This window comes from Anser anser (assembly GCF_964211835.1).
Source record: "Anser anser genome assembly, contig: HAP1_SCAFFOLD_198, whole genome shotgun sequence".
Lineage (NCBI taxonomy): Eukaryota > Metazoa > Chordata > Aves > Anseriformes > Anatidae > Anser > Anser anser.
This window is the reverse complement of record NW_028153697.1, coordinates 100,912-118,429: the sequence shown is the minus strand read 5'-3', so window position 1 is coordinate 118,429 and position 17,518 is coordinate 100,912. Positions and strand designations below refer to the sequence as shown.

The window sequence follows — 17,518 nt, the reverse complement described above, 5'->3', positions numbered from 1 at the left end:
CCAATTTACAGGTTCCTCTGAGGCTAAATCATTACAGTGTTTAACACTGCACTGCAATCCACTATGTTCTATTTGAGAATTTTGCATATCCATTACAAAGAAATAAAGATTTAAAAGAAAAGTGGTTTCAATGGTTTAGTACCATTGGGAAAACACACACACACACAAATAAGGCAAAGCTTATTTCAATATATCTCTATAAGTTATAATGAATTTTCATTGAAGACTGGGAAAAATGCTTTATGATATAGAAAGCTGTTCCACTATAATCCAAACACTGAGAAGAAACTTGAAGTCATTATTACAGATTCCAAGTAGTTATTTACTGATCCATGTTTCCTACCAGCTTTACCAAGATTTTTTTGGTATTCCTATCCAGAAGAAATGCTAATATGAACACTAATTGATTTCTGAAGATTGAAAGTGTTATTAGGCTAAATTCAATATTTTTTTTAATATTTAATCCTTATCCATACTTTTACATTTCTACATTGTGACTTAATAAGTGATGCATCTCTTACATAGAGAAACAAAGAGGTGGGTATTTATCGCTGTGAAGAAGGGAGCATCAGCCGCTCTCCTCTTCCTCATTACTTTAAGCTACTGCAGTGCATTTTCTTGTAATACAGTTACACAACTGTCGCAGACCCCTGTCCAATAAAAAATACTACACTTATCCTCAATAAGGTAAAAAATAACATGCACATTGTGAAAACAAAATGTATTCACTTAACAGAAAATTTTCAATAACACAATAACTGTAAAAGTAATGATATTTGGATTTATGTCTGGTAAATTTTGCTTTCGAATGAAAAAAATATTTTGACAAACTAAAATAATCTAAATGCCTTAGCTCTTTTGCTCTTTCTCTATTTCTCCCTTTTTCTCTCTCTTTTTTTTTTTAATCAAAGACACTTAGTTCACTTGTTTTGTTTCTGGCTGGAAGGCAATGAACTATTTCTTTTCACAACCTGGAAAAATAATATAATAATAACTATATATAATAATAGAACTATAGCCAAGTACTTCAGTTTCAAGCAGCCAGCATTTGGTAGCATGCTATGAATAACATTTAACCAGTTGAAAGTATTCAGGGACTTTGGGACTGAGACAGTTTTTATTAATTCCTTGTGCTCATTAACAGCTCTTCTTAGCTAATCATATCACATCTGGCTTGGCACAGAATTAACACAAACCATACCTAGATAAAAAACCAAAGGTTATGATGCCCTTTCATGTTGGGAAAACAAAACAAAAAACCTTTGGTTGAGAAAGCCATTTTTCTTCAAACAGAAAATGTAGTGCACACATTAGGGGACAAGTTCCTGTTTTGTGAACTTTCCCTGCCCATCAGTTCAAACATCAGAGAAACGTGATACTGCAATACACTGAGATTCCATCAAAGGCCACCTAAAGCAATCACCACCAGTACTATTATCATCCTATGCAAAACTGCATCAAACTGTAGATGAAACATGCCGTGTATTCTTTAAAACAATAGTAGAAATGTTTAGTACATACCAAATTATTATTGTTCTTTCTCAAATGTTTGCTTTCTCTTATAATTGCTACTTCCCAAATCATCTGCCATAAAAAAACATCAGGTTCATGGGACAGACAAAGGGAAGATGTTACCCTAGTGTTTCTGCAGGAATGTTTTCTAGAATATTTTAAATTCTTTGTAAGTCGCTGATAGATCTGATTTGCTTATGACTATTAGGTGTGTGTATGTTGGCAGTCATGAAGTGGGCTGGCAGGAGCCTCGTGCAGGCCAACAAAGAGAAGGGCAGAGTCCTGCCCCTGGCGGGGAGCAGCCCCAGGCACCAGGGCGTGCACCCTGATGGAGAGCAGCTTGACAGAAAGGGCTTGGGGTCCTGCTGGACACTGCACTGGGCAGGAGCCAGCAACATGCCTTGTTACTAAGAAGGCTGATGGCATTCTGGGCTGAATTAGGCCAAGTATCCCTAGCAGGCTGAGAGAGCTATCCTTCCCCTCTACTCTGCACTGGTGAGGCTGCACCTGGAGCACTGGGTCCAGCTCTGGGCTCCCCAGTGCAAGACAGACCTAAACGTACTGGGAAGACTCCAACAGAGGGACACCGAGGTGATCAAGGGAAGGGAAGAGAGGCTGTGAGAGCTGAGACTGCTCAGCCTGGAGAAGGGGAGGCTCAGGGGGATCTCATCAGTGTCCTTCAATACCTGAAGGGAGGGTGGAACAGGACAGAGCCAGGCTCGTGTCAGTGGTGCCCAGGGACAGGACAAGAGGCAGCGGGCACAAACTGGAGCACAAGAGGTTCCCTCTGAATATCAGACAGCACTTTTGTGCTGTGTGGGAGCACTGGCACAGGTTGCCCAGAGAGATTGTGGGGTCTCCCTCCTTGGAGATACTCAAAAGCCTGGACATGGTCCTGAGCAACCTGCTCTAGGTGGCCCTGCTTGAGGGGGAAAGGACCAGATGACCTCCAGAGGCCCCTTCCAACCTTAAGCATTCTGTGATTCTATGAATGCTTGCACGAGTTCAAAGTACATGTCAGGTATGTGGATATTCACTTCTTGCTGGTGTTCTCTGAACAGTGAAACACAATCATTGTGAGTCATTATCAACTGAAAGCACAAAGATGGAAACTGGCATTAAAATTTGAGCGTGGTCAACACAAAGAACACACCTTCACAACCAATAACAGATCTTGAGGCTGTATGGAAGCTTATAATTCCTGCCACATTGTCACTTGCCAGAATAATCACTGTGACAGTGTCAAAACTGGGCAAAATTCGACTCCCTCCTTCAGTATGGACCAGGCTGATTTCAATACTTTCATCATCCTCTGGCTCTGGATCATCTATAATGGGCAGCGTGACCATCATCTTTGTTTCACCTACAAGGAGAAGAACGTATACAACCGTGTGTCCACTTGGAAACCACCTTGTAAAAAGACTCAATCATCTCATTTTGAAAATAATTAAATACATAAAATATATTAAAATTGCATGAAACAAACTTATTTACCTTTCTGGAAGTCAGTGAATGTCATTATGAAATTTTATCTAATTACTATTGATCAGTCACATTAAGCCAATAAAACGATCACATCATTAAATATACTATGTAGAAATTAATTATATAGGAATTATTTCGGAGTGCCTAGAATTCTTTATTTTCATTACAAATTCTATGACTTTAAAATTTAACTTAGAAAAGGGGAATATCATTCTTGAAAAAAAAATAAATTGCCAGGTGCTAAGCTCTCCGATGAACCATTTACACAAGGGTGTACATTCAATATGAGTACATTTACTGAGCCAGGGAATGCATTGAAATGGGATGACATTTTGTTAGTTCCTTGCCTTTGGGACTATCAAAGAATAATAATGTAAGCAGCAAACACCGTTAATCTCTAGTCGCTATATATCCATTAAAATTTACAACACAATCCTGTTGTTCAGTGCGTGTGCATAACCCAGCTGTGTTTTATGATCATTAGAATATCAATTTACAGAATACATATGTATTTCCTGCTAGATTGTCTTTCAAAATACTTCAAAATCAGTTTTTACTAAACTTATAACTGGTAATGTAATTACATGTCAGCCTCACAATCATTGCCAGCAGCCATGCCTTACTATTCAGATGATTTATCAAGCTAGCACACTAGAATCTTTACTACGCACCTGGAAATTGCTTTCAAAATATCAGTTCGATTAACTCAGACTTTGAAAAAATAAAATACAGCATAAAATACAGCATGCTGCATGGTACTTAAGTAATGTCTGAGAGGGACTTGTTTGTCCTGTTTGCAATTCTTTTAAATATGTTCTGTTATGTTACGTTTAAATATGTTTTGTTATGTTACAATATGATCTCAGAATTTAAAGAGATGTCATGAAAAATTAGTACTGTAGTGACCGAGGGCTAACAAAAGACCACTTAGGCCTGATTCTCATTTCCATTATCCTTGCTGTAACAACTATCTTCGACTTTATTAATCCTTACTTATGTGGTAAAGGAAATCTTTATAGTGCAATATTTATACTGCAATATTTCTTTAATAAAAACCCTTAGGTATTTATTGTGCTTAGATATTTCATTGTGCTTTGCTACCACTGTGTGTGTTCTGCAAGATAATGCTACATGCTAATGAACAACCATACTCTTTTGCACGTGTATCCTTAGCATTCAGGAAAATTTAGCCTAAGAAGAAGATATCAGTTGTCAAAACATCCACAGTATCGTGTACTTGTCACGTTCTTTTTTCTTTTTCTTAGTTTTACAAAACAGAAGCCAAAACGAGAGCTTGTCTCACCTTCAGCAAACACCAGAGTCTCACCGACACCTATAAAATCCAAGTTTGGAGTAGCAGTCCCACCAATGACACGCCATTCCACTGTCACTTGTCCCAGGCTGCCTTCTGTTCTGTGTATCATTAGCTGCACGTTGGTCTGAGGACGTTCCTCTACTTCAACATACAGACCTTTCTCTGTTGCATTGGGACTTACACTGTAGATCTTAAACACTCCAAATGCGTCTCCATTCATCATTATGATAACTGTGGAGGTATTTGGCTGTCCTATGGTTGGTTGGTTTTTTGAGCTGGCTGAGACGTTCATCAGTTCTGCTTTCAAAAGGGTTATAGTGAATCTCTCATCCAGTTCTGGCAGGCTGTCAGGCAGTATGGTAACTGTTAGATTTGCAGACTCTTCCCCTTCCTGCATTATGGCCCACTGTCTTGTAACAGGTTCATAATCACTGCCAGCGATGGCTTGTGTGCTGAAGAGGGCGAATGCACTGGTAACGTTTTTCTTGTAGGTCCGGAACCCTGAAGTGTTGTTAGTTAATGGGCTGATATCTGACGTCAGCCAAAGGCAGAGAGGAATCCCTGAGGCACTGGAAAATGTAAAGGCTGAACATGCTTGTTCTTTTAGGCACTGAGCTGCACAGGAATACACAGGGTCACTTGCTGCTGACACATTCACTCTGGTCTTGGATGGTTTGTCAGGAATTCCTTGTACAGGAGGCTCGTAGTAGGCCAGGATATCCTGACCTTGCTCCACAGCAAGAGCTACAACGTCAGTCTCAGAAGTGCTGTAGAAAATCTGCAGCTGACCAAATCTTCCCTCACTAAAAGACATTATAATAAAATAAAGTTCTGTTAGTTGACAAAGGATGTCTAATATTCTACATGTTTCTGGGTTAATAATAGAAGTGAACAAAATCAACTGACCCTTTCTGAATTGCTGAAAAATTCCAAATAACACATCAAAATGCATTCCCTTTGAAACTAGTACCAGAATAACTGAGTTATCTTATTTTTTTGTGGATAGCAAGTTTGATTATTTATAGCTTAGGTAGTAGTCTGTTAAGAATGCATATTTGTAAACATTTGGTTCTAGGAGTTAACTTAGTCTTCTTCAGGACTTGGCAGCTCTCCTTACTTGCAAGGAAGAAAAAGCCGGTGACACCCAGACTTATCATCCTTCCTCTAGGATCACATGCATAAAACCTGTTTTCCTTCTCTTATTTTCATCCTGTAAGGGCTGGCCATTTTGTCCTCCTGTTCAAATCACAGGAACAGGCTACCATGCAGGTTTAAATGATTTGATGATTAAACGGACAAAATGAATAGTACACTGTGTACGCTGAGTTTACATTGCCAATGTAAACTCAGCGTATTCAATGTATACTACTGTATACAATGTATACAATGTATACTACATGTATACAAATGTATACAAATGTATACAAAGTATACAATGTATACTACAAAGTATTCAATGTATACTACGTTTAAGTAATTTATGTAATACACAGACATCTACTTCAAAAACAATGTGTTTGAAATGAAAATACATTGAGATGGCAGATCAAAGAATTGATGCACATATTTTTATGAGAGGAGCATGAAATTTGACATTATAGTGAAAACAAAAGTGAAGAATAAATAGTAATTACAAATAAAGCAAACATTATACAAACCTTCGCCTGACTGTTATGTTTGCCAGCAAATTTCTTTCTAGTGGCTCCTGAACTCGATATAAGGATTGATGAAAGAAAACTGTGCCATAAGGATTATCATTGGCAGGTATTATAATACTTGCCACGCCATCTAACCCAATAGCACCACCATTGGAGGCCTGAGTTAATTCTACACGGACAATCTCAAAGAGAAGAAAAGAAAAAGAAGTAATGCAGCTAGACAATTTGTGGTTTTTCTAACAATAATTACAAGCAAAGTATAACATGAAATTATAGCACCTTCCTGCCGGAACATTTCTTGTTTTCCATCATACATATTTCTAGAACAAGTCAAAATTAATACCATCTTCAAGGAAGATGTAAGTGCTTGACTTACTTCTTCTATTTCTGGAACATCATCAGCCAGGATTTCCAATAGTAGCATCTGAAAGGCTTCCCCAGGGGCAAAAGTAATATTGCCTGAGGCAACCTGCAAGTCCTCATCAGCAGGGTGTCCACCAATGGTAGCAACCCACTCAACAGTAACGTTACCAAGTGTCCCAGCATTGCGGATTACTGGCAGATTTATGGGTACTGATCCAGATTCAGGCTCCTCCACAGTAAATTCGGTCATCTGGAACACTGAAGTGCAGCACAAAGAGGTGTATTTCATTAACAGTAATATTTAAAATAAAAACACCATCCTAGTTACTGAATTATATATTTTATTTCACTTGATTGCATTCATTTGCACAATTAAAAAAATGTTAATCAGGTTTAAACTTCAAATTGAACTTTCAGTATCATTTTATCTGCAAATAAAATTGGCATGAAAATTCAGCCCCCACCCAAGAGTTTATTCCAACGTATCCATTGTTCAAGGCTAGCCATGATCTAAGTTTTTAGAAGACGGTCAGAAGGTAATTTTTCCCAGTGAGGAAATTTTTTATCATTTTTTATGTCACGTATGGAAAAAATGTGTCAACATATTCCATCTAAATTGTTTCAAATATAAGTCTTTCTTGTATAAAATCTTTAGTTGTTAAGAATGAAGTTAATGAATTATCCATGTGGAATTATTTACTTTTGTCAATTTCCTTTACATTTTGCTGATAAAATGGAATAACTGAAATAAAGTAGGGTACTAAAGGGAGAAAGAGTAAGTCAAATAAAATGGCTGGAAAACATACACCAGAAATACTGAAATAGAAAAAATAAATAGAAAAGATAAATTTCTAAAATGTCATTAAATTTTTGAAATTACCATTTTTTTCTCAAAACCTGTGTAATGAAACTATTTTTGGAAAGTGTCCACAATCCATTTTACTGATAATGATAGAAAGAAGAAAAACTACAATAACTAACAACCAGAACATACAAGAATGCAATTTAAGTCATATTTGTACTTTCCAATTTCCCCAGATATTTAAACCTGCTTTGCCTGATTATTTTGTAAAACAATGACACTGCACTATCTAAACAGGTTTTGGCATGTAAACTTAAGCTTCAAGCTATTGCAGAAATGCAACATTTAGAATAGATAAAAAAATACAAATTAAATTAAAATCCATCCCCATTAGGAGACTCCAAAATCCACCTTCGTCTCACAAAATCTTGATATATAAGTTGACTGAATGCTTCAATTTCGCTATATAAGGGCACCATTTGCCCTTACTTACACGTTTTAATTTAGTTTATCTTATTTTGTCCTTTACTGTGTTCATCCAGACTTCCCTTTTTGTATTCTGAAAATTTTTATTCCATTGCCCAGTAATAACTCACCCACAAATCAGCAGATTGCTACTGGACAAGAGAAAATATGCAAATAAGACTCATTTACCAAAGGATCCAAACGGGTCATCAGAAGCCTCAATGGTTATGACTGCCCTCGTCAAAGATCCAAGCAAGGCTCCTCCTGTCGTTTGATTCAGCAGCTGAACATAAAAGGACTCCTCAACTTCAGGATTGATATCATTAATTATATAAATTGGCACAGCTTTACTTGTTTCTCCTTCTAGTAAGACAACATCTGATGAGGCTACACTGTAGTCCTCACCTAGATTTGTACATGAAAAAATAACAAAACAATCAAAACACAGAAGAATATTAAGGCATTCTGGTTCATTATGAAACATCACTAATGTTTATCAGCACTAATATTTATCTGTTCTTTTTGCATTCCCTTGTGTTCATATGTTGGTGTGTTTTTTTGTGTTTTTTTTTTTCTTTATCTTCATACCCAGAAAATACAATTGTTTATTTCCTAGTGCCTTTTAGATATCTGGATGGATGAAAATAAATCTCATCTTGGCCAAAACAGAGTTTACACTGTCAGTCCAAGAAGCAATTACAAAAGGTCCATTATTATCTTCCATTGAGAAGATCACACAACTGTGACATTTCTATATTTGATTTCTGATAGTTGTCTGGCTTTCCAAGAGATAAAATGAAACAGAAGTACCTTTTTCAAAGGAGATTTTACTAAAGGACATAAGGTCACTCCTTCCCTCGTGGAGCTTTTCAGGGATCACCTGAGAGCTTTACCTTTCATTTGCAAAGTAAAAGTCTTCTTGAATTGTGCTTAACATTTGTCTGTTTCACAGAGGAGTCACCAGCTCTCAATTTCCCTCCAAGAAACTCAAATAAGCCATGTATGGTAGGTTGAAATATGTACAAAGGACTAAGTACTAGCTATATATACTACTACAGGATTTTTTATTTTATTTTATTTTTTTGAGAAAGTGAGTGGCCACCAGGGAAACAAACAGCCAATTCCTTTCCTTAGTTTTCTTGCTAGATTCTTCAGTGATGATATCTCTGAGTTTTTTTAAATTTGATGTAAGGTCTCTTCTATAGGACCTGAATTCCTGTCTCCTAAGTACACTCAGTAAGTATCTCACACTTTGGTATTTTTTCTACTTGTTTTACTAGACTGCATTCAATACACACTTGCTTGCTTTGGTTACTCGAAGCATACAGTATGCTCTTTCTGGTTTAACACAGAATGTGTATTTCTGCTATTTTGATTTCTTACCAGCTGTTGCAGTTATTGGCATAGCTTTGAATTTCACAGAAACATCTGCAAAAATTCCCCCAGTTCTGGTCACGTTAATGATTGGTCCAACATAATTTTCAGCAACTCGCACAGCTGAAGCTGAAAGCTGAAGTGTTCCAAAAGCATCATCATTGGCATTGATAATTACATGAGCTATAGTCTCACCCACTGATCCAAGACGAGGAGAATTTACAACTGAAATATAAAAAAAACCTCTTAGAGCAAGCCTGAAATGCCTCCTATATATGGCTATACTGTTCATATACATACACCTGAGTTTAGTGGATGGCCACTACTAGCTTTCAATAAAATTTTCATTTTAGATTTGGACAAAATATAACTACAAACTGCACAAGCATATTTTTGATGTTTGAATTATATTATGTCAGAAAATCCACATTCTTACTAACTTATTATTCTACCCTGCTGTGGAGCATACAAAACACCAGTTCTTTGAAGAGGTGAGGTACTAGCAAAATTACTTATTTATTTGTCCATAGGACAATAGAATTTTACACTAGCAATGATGAACTATAAGTAACCTTTCAGTTTCCCAGTAGAATTTTTTGTAGTGTTTCCCTTAAAAATCAAGATTAATGTGGGAGAGTCATGGGGGAGAGGGAAGGGAAATTAGGCATGCCAAGAAGCTCTTAAGCATAAATAAGGCTGTAATGACCTGAATTTATCTGATCGGGCAAACATCCTCTACGCTAAAAAGCCAGCATGAAGCTGCAATTCTACACCACTTAATGTTTAAAAGGCTTTTTTCGCTTTCAGTAAGTGCAACTAGCTTATTTCCTATCATTGTGCTTTACAGAAACAACAGGTGAGCAGGTATTAGCACACAAAACCAATACAGTAATACAGTTGGCCTAAAACACCTGGGATAAAGCAGATGCAGAAGGGAGAAAGAAATGTCCACCCCTGACAAAATTTTGTGGTAAAGGAAATATATGCTGACACACAGAATCTTCATACTTAATGTGAGATACTCTGACATATAACTTACAGGATTCTTAACTATACAGAGTTAGGCAGAGGTAAAATTTTACTGTAATTTCAATTGCTGCATTTTATCCTATTAAATATAAATATTAGCCTACATATTTAAGCTTTTGGTTTACATATGAAAGACACTTACTTGGCCGATCCTGTACTTTGTCGATCAAAACAGTATTGTTTAGCTCCACAAAAACAGATTCTGACCTCTCAGGATCATAATCATCCAAAATAGGCAAAGATATTGTGGCTTCGCTTTCATTGGCTGCGAAGATCACATAACCAGTAATGGGTATATAATCTTCTCCTTGTATTGCTCTAACAACATCAGGTGGAAGAAAGGGTGACTTTTCATCATCACCTAAAGTTCTGTATGTAACCACTACTGTACCAAGAAGACCACCAAGCCTTACTATTGTCAGGGAGATATTTTTTGTTTCTTCCTCAACTTTTATTGGTCTGTTTCTCTCAGAAAAGATGAACAGTCCATATGGATCATCATTAGCTAAAACTGTTAATGTTGCATTAGTGTGATTTCCAAGACGACCACTGGACACATTGATGATCAAAACTGAAAACACCTGATCCAGTTCAGGCACGTTGTCAGGAGAAACTTGTATGGTAATATTTGCTCTCACTTGGCCAACATCAAATGTTACATTCCCATATGCAGAGACCAGGTCTTCTGTAAGATCACAGACTATGACCCAATACAGAGTCACCTCAGACAGGGCCCCATGAGTTCTCACAACCTAAGTGGAAAACACAAAGATTTATGTATTTCTTTGTACTATAAGAAAGAAGAACATAAAAGTGTAAAATGGCATACAGCAAAGTCACAGAATCACAGAATATCCTGAGTTACAAAAGATCCACAGGGATTATCAGGTCCAACACCTGACTCCACACAGGACCACCCAAAATCAAATCGCATGTCTGACAGAGTAGTCCAAATGCTTCTTGAACTCTGGCAGCTCAGTGCTGTGACCATGTCCCTGGGGAGCCTGTCCCAGTGCCCGACCACCTCTGGGTGCAGAACCTTTCCCTAACCCCCAGCCTGACCCTCCCCTGTCCCAGCCCCATGCCGTTCCCTCGGGTCCTGTCGCTGTCCCCAGAGAGCAGAGCTCAGCGCCTGCCCCTCCGCTCCCCTCGTGAGGGAGCTGCAGGCCGCCATGAGGCCTGCCCTCGGCCTGCTCTGCTCTGGGCTGAACAAACCCAGGGACCTCAGCCGCTCCTCATACTTCTTGCCCTCTAGACCCTTCACCACCATAGTAGCCCTCCTTTGGATGCTCTCTAATAGTTTATGTCCTTCATATATTGTAGCACACACAGTGCTAGAGGTGAGGCTTCACCAGCACAGAGCAGAGCAGGACAATCCCTTCCCTTGACCATCCAGCATTGCTGTGCCTTATGCTCCAGAACACAGTTGACCATTTTGGCTGCTAAGGCACACTGCTGGTTCATATTTCTCTTGCTGTCAAGCAAAACCCCCAGATCCCTTTCCATGGGGCTGCTCTTCAGCCTCTTGTCCCCAGGCCTGTCCGTACAGCCAGCATTGCCCCTTGCCAGGTGCAGAATCCAGCACTTCCTCGTTTAACTTAATTCCAGTCAACTGTGACCTCTCCAGACTCCAAGACTATTGAAAAATTATTGAGAGAGGTCTTGCAATGACATCAGCCAGCTCTTTCTGTACTTTGGGATTAATCCCACTGGACCCCATAGACTTATATGCATCCAGCTGGAGCAGCAAATCCTGCACAAGTTCAAAGTTGGCTGGGAGTTTATCATCATCACAGTCCTGAAATTCAGAGCTTTGGGTGTCCCCGAGCCCATCATTGGTGTTAAAGACAGAGGCAAAGAAGGCATTAACCTCTGCTTTATTGGCGTACTTATTTGTGAGGTTACCAACCTCAACAAGTAATGGATCAATGTTTTCTCTGCTCCTCCTTTTGCTGTTAGCATCCTTTAAAAAAAGCACTTTTTGTTGTCCCCACAGTACTGGCCAGCTTCAACTCTGAGTGAACATCACCTCTGTAGTCCTTGTTCAACTGACCTTGCTTCCAATGCCCACAGATTTTCCTTTTTCGCCTAAATTCTAGAATAAGATCCCTGCTCAGCCAAGCTGGCCTTCTGCCCAGCTTGCTCAACTTCTGACTCTTTGGAATTGCCTGTTCCTGTGCTCTTAAGAGGTGTTACTTAACTAACCAGCACTGATGGACTCCAATACCTTCAAAAGCAGGTTCCAAGGGGACCTCACAAACTAGTTCACTGAGTAGTCTGAAGTCTGCTGTCTCCATAGCTAGGGCTGAACTTTTGCTGGCAGTTTTCCTCCTATTACCAAAGATTTTAAACTCAGCCATCTCATGGTCACTATGGCCAGGACAGCCTCCAATCACCACTTCACCCACAAGACCCTCACTGTTTACAAGCAACAAATCTGGAGGGCACCTTTCTTAGTCAGCTTCCAGAGTAACTGTACCAACAAGTTATTGTTAACGTGCCTCAGGAATTTCCAGTACCTGTTTGTATTGGCTGTATGGTATTCCCAGCTAACATCTGGGAAGTTGAAGTCACCCACAGGGACAAGGGCAGATGACCTAGAGATATCCCTTAGTTCATTATAGAATAATTTGGCAATGTTGTCCTCCTGGCTGGGTGGTCTATAGCAGACTCCCACAACAACTTCATCTTATTGTTATAACTTATTTCCATGTCCCTTAATCCTTACCCGGAGGATCTTAAGCATGTCATTGCCAACTGCAAGCTGCACACAATCCAGCCCCTCCATTATATACAGTGCAAAGTCATTGACATGATGAGTTAAAAATAAACTAATTTTAAAAACAGTGTAATCTTTATCATCTTAGCTTTGCTGTATTTGTTGTGTCATCAGCACTTACTTTAAAATATTCATACCTCAAATGTAAACAAGTAGAAGTAAATTTAAACTTATATAAAACATTTTAGTTTTAAGCTGAAAGATACACTTTAGAAAGTGAAGTATAAAATGTCAAGACAAATGTACATGATAAAGTTAAGTTAAAATGCTGTAGACCTATTATAAAAATATTGCAGAATGCTCTGTAAAATAGACATAAAAGAGGATTGCATAGCAATATGAGACCCAAAACTTTCTAACCTGCAACATAATATTGCTATCTCCATCTTCAGGCTCAGTTCCATTTACCGAGAGTGACTCAGTACTGAACTCAAAGACGCCATGAGCATCATCAGAAGCCTCAATAGTCACAACGATGTGGGATGCAATTCCCAAGCTGGCTGTAAGTGCAAGTGCCAAAATGAGTTATTTTTTTATACCATCTTTTCTTAAAAGCTAAGGAAGTTTGTTACAAAAAGCACACAGAAAAGCATAACTGGAATATTTCTGCTGTTTTGCATTTTGTGGTGTGTTTTTTTTTTGTTTTAAATGTGGAATAATTATCCACATGGATAAGGAACTCACTTTCAATAATGCAGTCCTGGCAGCCCTTCTATGGAACAACACTCCAAAGCAACATATAAAATGCAAATATTTTAAGAGAGGATCAAAAATAAAATTACTTGTCTAATTAAGGAAAATGAACTAGAATTTAGGGTAGGGGAGAGTTACGTGGTAAAACACAGTGTAAGCAGTGCAGACAGGACAAAAGCAGGTACTATTTTAACTGAAGCTGGAACAAAGAAAAAGCTAGTCCAGGAAATTCTACTACTGTAATGATCATCTTGTGTGAGATAACTTGCTGCTTAGAAAGAGAAAGAGCCTGGCATTTTAAAAAAAATCTGGAAACACAGAAGAGGAAACAACACTTCCCAGGAAGTTCCAAAAAGTGGTTAAACCACAGACTTACTCTCAGGTTCAAACTGAACTCCTTTGTATTTTCAAATAAAACAGAAAATCAGGCTGTCACTGTGGAATAAATTATTTGATTTCGATAATGGGTGCTAACACAATATTTTCAGGTCTCTAGGGTTTAATTCAAAATCCGCCATCATTAGCGTTTCCCTCATAGTAGGTGCTTTTGTTTTCATCTTATTTCTGCATATTGTATGTTTTTAATTTTCTCAAGATTAAATTATCTTTGTTTTCTGTATGTTGTGACAAAAATAGACTTCAAAAATGAAAAATAATCAAAGCATTCTTTTAGAAAAAAAAGAGCTAACACCACTTTTTATTAAGAGTATTTTTGAGATGCAGAGATCAAAGCATAAAGCAAGTGGCAAAAGAAAGTATCAAAACACACAGTCAGGTAATTTTTAAATTACCTTAAATTTAAAAAGTTTCTCTCCTCTTTGCTCTCCAGAAAATTTTACAAAATTTACAAACAAAGCTAATTTTTCTAACTACTTCTGGAATAACTACATTGTGTTCTATAAAAATACAGCTTTGAAGATAGAGAAGCTGTTATTTTCTGTATTACGGTTAGTATTGACTGTTGTTGAAATTAAGCCTTTTTTAAAATGGGAAAGAATGTTTTGACAGGACTCTATGATATATCTCAAACCACAAGCAAAATAACACTATGATAAACTGTGTCAGTAGTGTAGTTCATGAGGGATATTACAGTTAGCATAAAGAAATAAAGATTAATCCAAAATGCTTACCATGCTGATGGACAGTTGGAAGGAAGAAATCCATGTTCCCATCACCACTACCACTGCCATCATTTCTAAAGAGCTCAGCAACTTTAAGATGACAGACATACAGATATATACACATATATACATTTATAAATCAGAGCGCAAGCAAAGAGAAATTTAAACTATTCTGGACAACAGGAAAAAAAGAGGGAAGCACTCTAGGAAGGTATCAACTTTGCTTCTGAAAGTGTACAGGAGTTCTAATAAAGACTGAAATATTTACATATGCCACCTCTTACTTAATTTATGACATTGGAAATAGCAATGGGAAGTCAGAATGAAAGAAAACACATACACATAGTTTATCTTTCCTCTCTTTCCCTCTTTGTGTCCCCATTTTGTATTTCCCCTTTCTCACTCCTAACTGAGGCTTGTCATGGAGGAATCTAAATTGAAAAAAAAAAAAAAAAAAAAGGTAGGGGAGACGATAAAGTCCCTCAAGCTCCTTATTCTAATATTTTCTCACAAAGTGAAAATGTTGGGAAAATCTGCAGAAAACTTAACTAATGGGGACTTCATAAGCTTTGTGTTTGTGTTGGAAAGGCCAAAAAGAAGGCTCATTTTAAAAAGGCTATATAGTTACTGGATTACTAAAGTTAGTTGTAAATTTTCTGTCACAACAATTTGAAAGAGAAAAGTTTGACTCCTTTTAACAAAACAACTATTCAACCAAAAAGACAAAATACGTGAAAAGTCTCAAGACTTTACCAAAAGAATCACTGAGACCATGTTGCACCATAGACACATACAATCATAGCAGAGAGCTGGATTAATTCAAGGAAATCTGATACATCCTCCCAGAAGGGACCACACTTGCAATTTCTGAATTGTTTAAAAAAATAACATCAGTTTAAAAAAAAAAAATCAATTTATGGCTGTCAGTGTTTCTAATTACTTTTCCCTCCAACAAGCTTTACAATCTCCGTTAAAATTTTTCTCAAATGGAAAAAAAAATCTGTAAGGTATTCAGGGGTTTATGTGGCAGCACCACTATGCTTTGCCGTCCCTTCAGACTAGCCCTTCAAACCAATAATTCTTTCAAGTGTTTGTCTTGTTCTTACAGACAGTTATCTACGAGCTACCTCTGCAGCTACAGCTCAGCAAACTCCCTATGGCCCTCAACATCCACAGCCTATTACTGCTATAATCCATTTGACCTATGTATTGCAGTTCTTCTGATTTCACTCATGTGGAAGAAAAAACAAAACAAAACAAAAAAAAACCAAAACAAACAAACAAAAACACAACACTTTGACTGTTTAGCCTTAAATATTTTATAAATATTCCATATTTTTGAAATGCAACATATTGCTAATATATTTTTGCATTATTTTAGTTCTCATTACCAACCATGAAGTTATACAAAGTGAAAAGCAGCAATTGCCTTTAGATGACCTAACAGATGGCAGTGATACACTTTCCCTAATACATGGTAATAATATACTTGCTATGGGATCTGGTTGTTTCCACCAAGGATTAAGAAAAGAACTGAGGAACAGTTCTTCCCTACGAAAAAAGACAGCTGTATGGGGGTGGGGATGTAGAGGTGCTTTTTGTTTGTTTTCAGAAATAACATAGAAAATAATGCCAAGAAAGACAAGATTTTTATGAACGAGTAGAGGTCATGAAAATACAACTAAGGGCCTGATATATGTGCCTTACCTCCTCCCTCTGGGTTCAACAGCTCCACTTTAAACGTTTTTTCTAATTCAGGAATAGTATTATCAGTGATGTTAACAGTAATGTACTTGTATCTTTCTCCTGGCTGAAATTCCAGTGTACCCACAACAGCCTGCAATATAAGAGCTCTTCATATTTTTGTTCAAGTCTAATGTTTTCATCCATATAAAAAAAAGAAACAGAACCTTCATTTTGTCTTTTTCAAAACATCTACTTTTGCTCACTTAAGCTTTAAAAAAAAATCTGAAAAATCTGTTTTACAAAAGAAAAAAAAAAAGAAGAAGACATCTAAGTTGACATACTGGTGAGCATCTGCATTCATGTACATTTTTCTTATTTTTCTGCACAAATGATCAGTTGGACAAGCAAGTGCAGATACATGCAGGTTATTTTGCTAGGCATATACAAATCCCAGTATGTACAAGCATAATGTTAACCTGTACATGCACTTGAATAATATGGTCTGTAACAACAGCAAAACTCACAAATTGCTACACTGGAAACTCTGTTAAGAAAAAAAAAAAAAGTTCAAAACCAGAGGCTTTTCCTAGACAATGCAACTTACTGCAGAGAAAAGAATGGAGAAGTCACATGATGTATATTTTTAAGTGAATATTACATATCCATTTGCCACATCACCTTGTAAAGTAGTCTTTCTGTGAAAGAATCATAGCTGGGCTAGAGCAGTCAAACTGAAAGCTATCTCCACGATAAATAACTCTAATTAATTCCAAAACAATTATACCACCTTGGCAGTTGCCATACCTGATAATCTTTGGGACTGAAAGCTGTGACTGGCACTGTTCTGTATTCCACCAGAACTGTTCCAAGAAGGCCTTGTGCACGAACTACCAGTAATCTGACGTGTCCAGCTTCTTCTTTAATAGTAATATGGGGCACAGAAGAGGCTGGAAGAATCATTTTATCACCTGGCTGAGGAGGTGGCCCCACAGAGAACTGGAGCAGACCTGGAAGACAAGAATTACTACTTACATGGCTTTTCATAACAAATTTTAAAGATGATAAACAATTTAAATAAAGTGATTGATAACATATCTTGTGATGGTTCTGAAATTAAAAACCACATATACCAGTATACCCTTAAGCCTCAATCACACTATTTCCAGAGATGTGCTGTGTGCCTTACCCTCTCTCACTGATATTCTTGTCAGTCTTGATAAAAGGCACAGCACAATA

The 17,518-nt window shown here is 37.5% G+C and overlaps 1 pseudogene across 1 annotated transcript in view; it reads right to left on the bottom strand.

The window, feature by feature from the left end:
- Positions 1–17,518, bottom strand: part of LOC310891618 (adhesion G-protein coupled receptor V1-like) — a 74,517-nt pseudogene that overhangs the window by 13,449 nt on the left and 43,550 nt on the right. The window contains exons 24-34 of the transcript in view: positions 17,087–17,289; positions 16,304–16,433; positions 14,606–14,686; positions 13,143–13,282; positions 10,146–10,755; positions 8,984–9,199; positions 7,790–8,005; positions 6,347–6,591; positions 5,971–6,152; positions 4,301–5,115; positions 2,666–2,875 (exon numbers count right to left, since the gene is read on the bottom strand). The product of the transcript in view is annotated as an adhesion G-protein coupled receptor V1-like (transcript). The remainder of the gene's footprint in view (positions 1–2,665; positions 2,876–4,300; positions 5,116–5,970; positions 6,153–6,346; positions 6,592–7,789; positions 8,006–8,983; positions 9,200–10,145; positions 10,756–13,142; positions 13,283–14,605; positions 14,687–16,303; positions 16,434–17,086; positions 17,290–17,518) is intronic.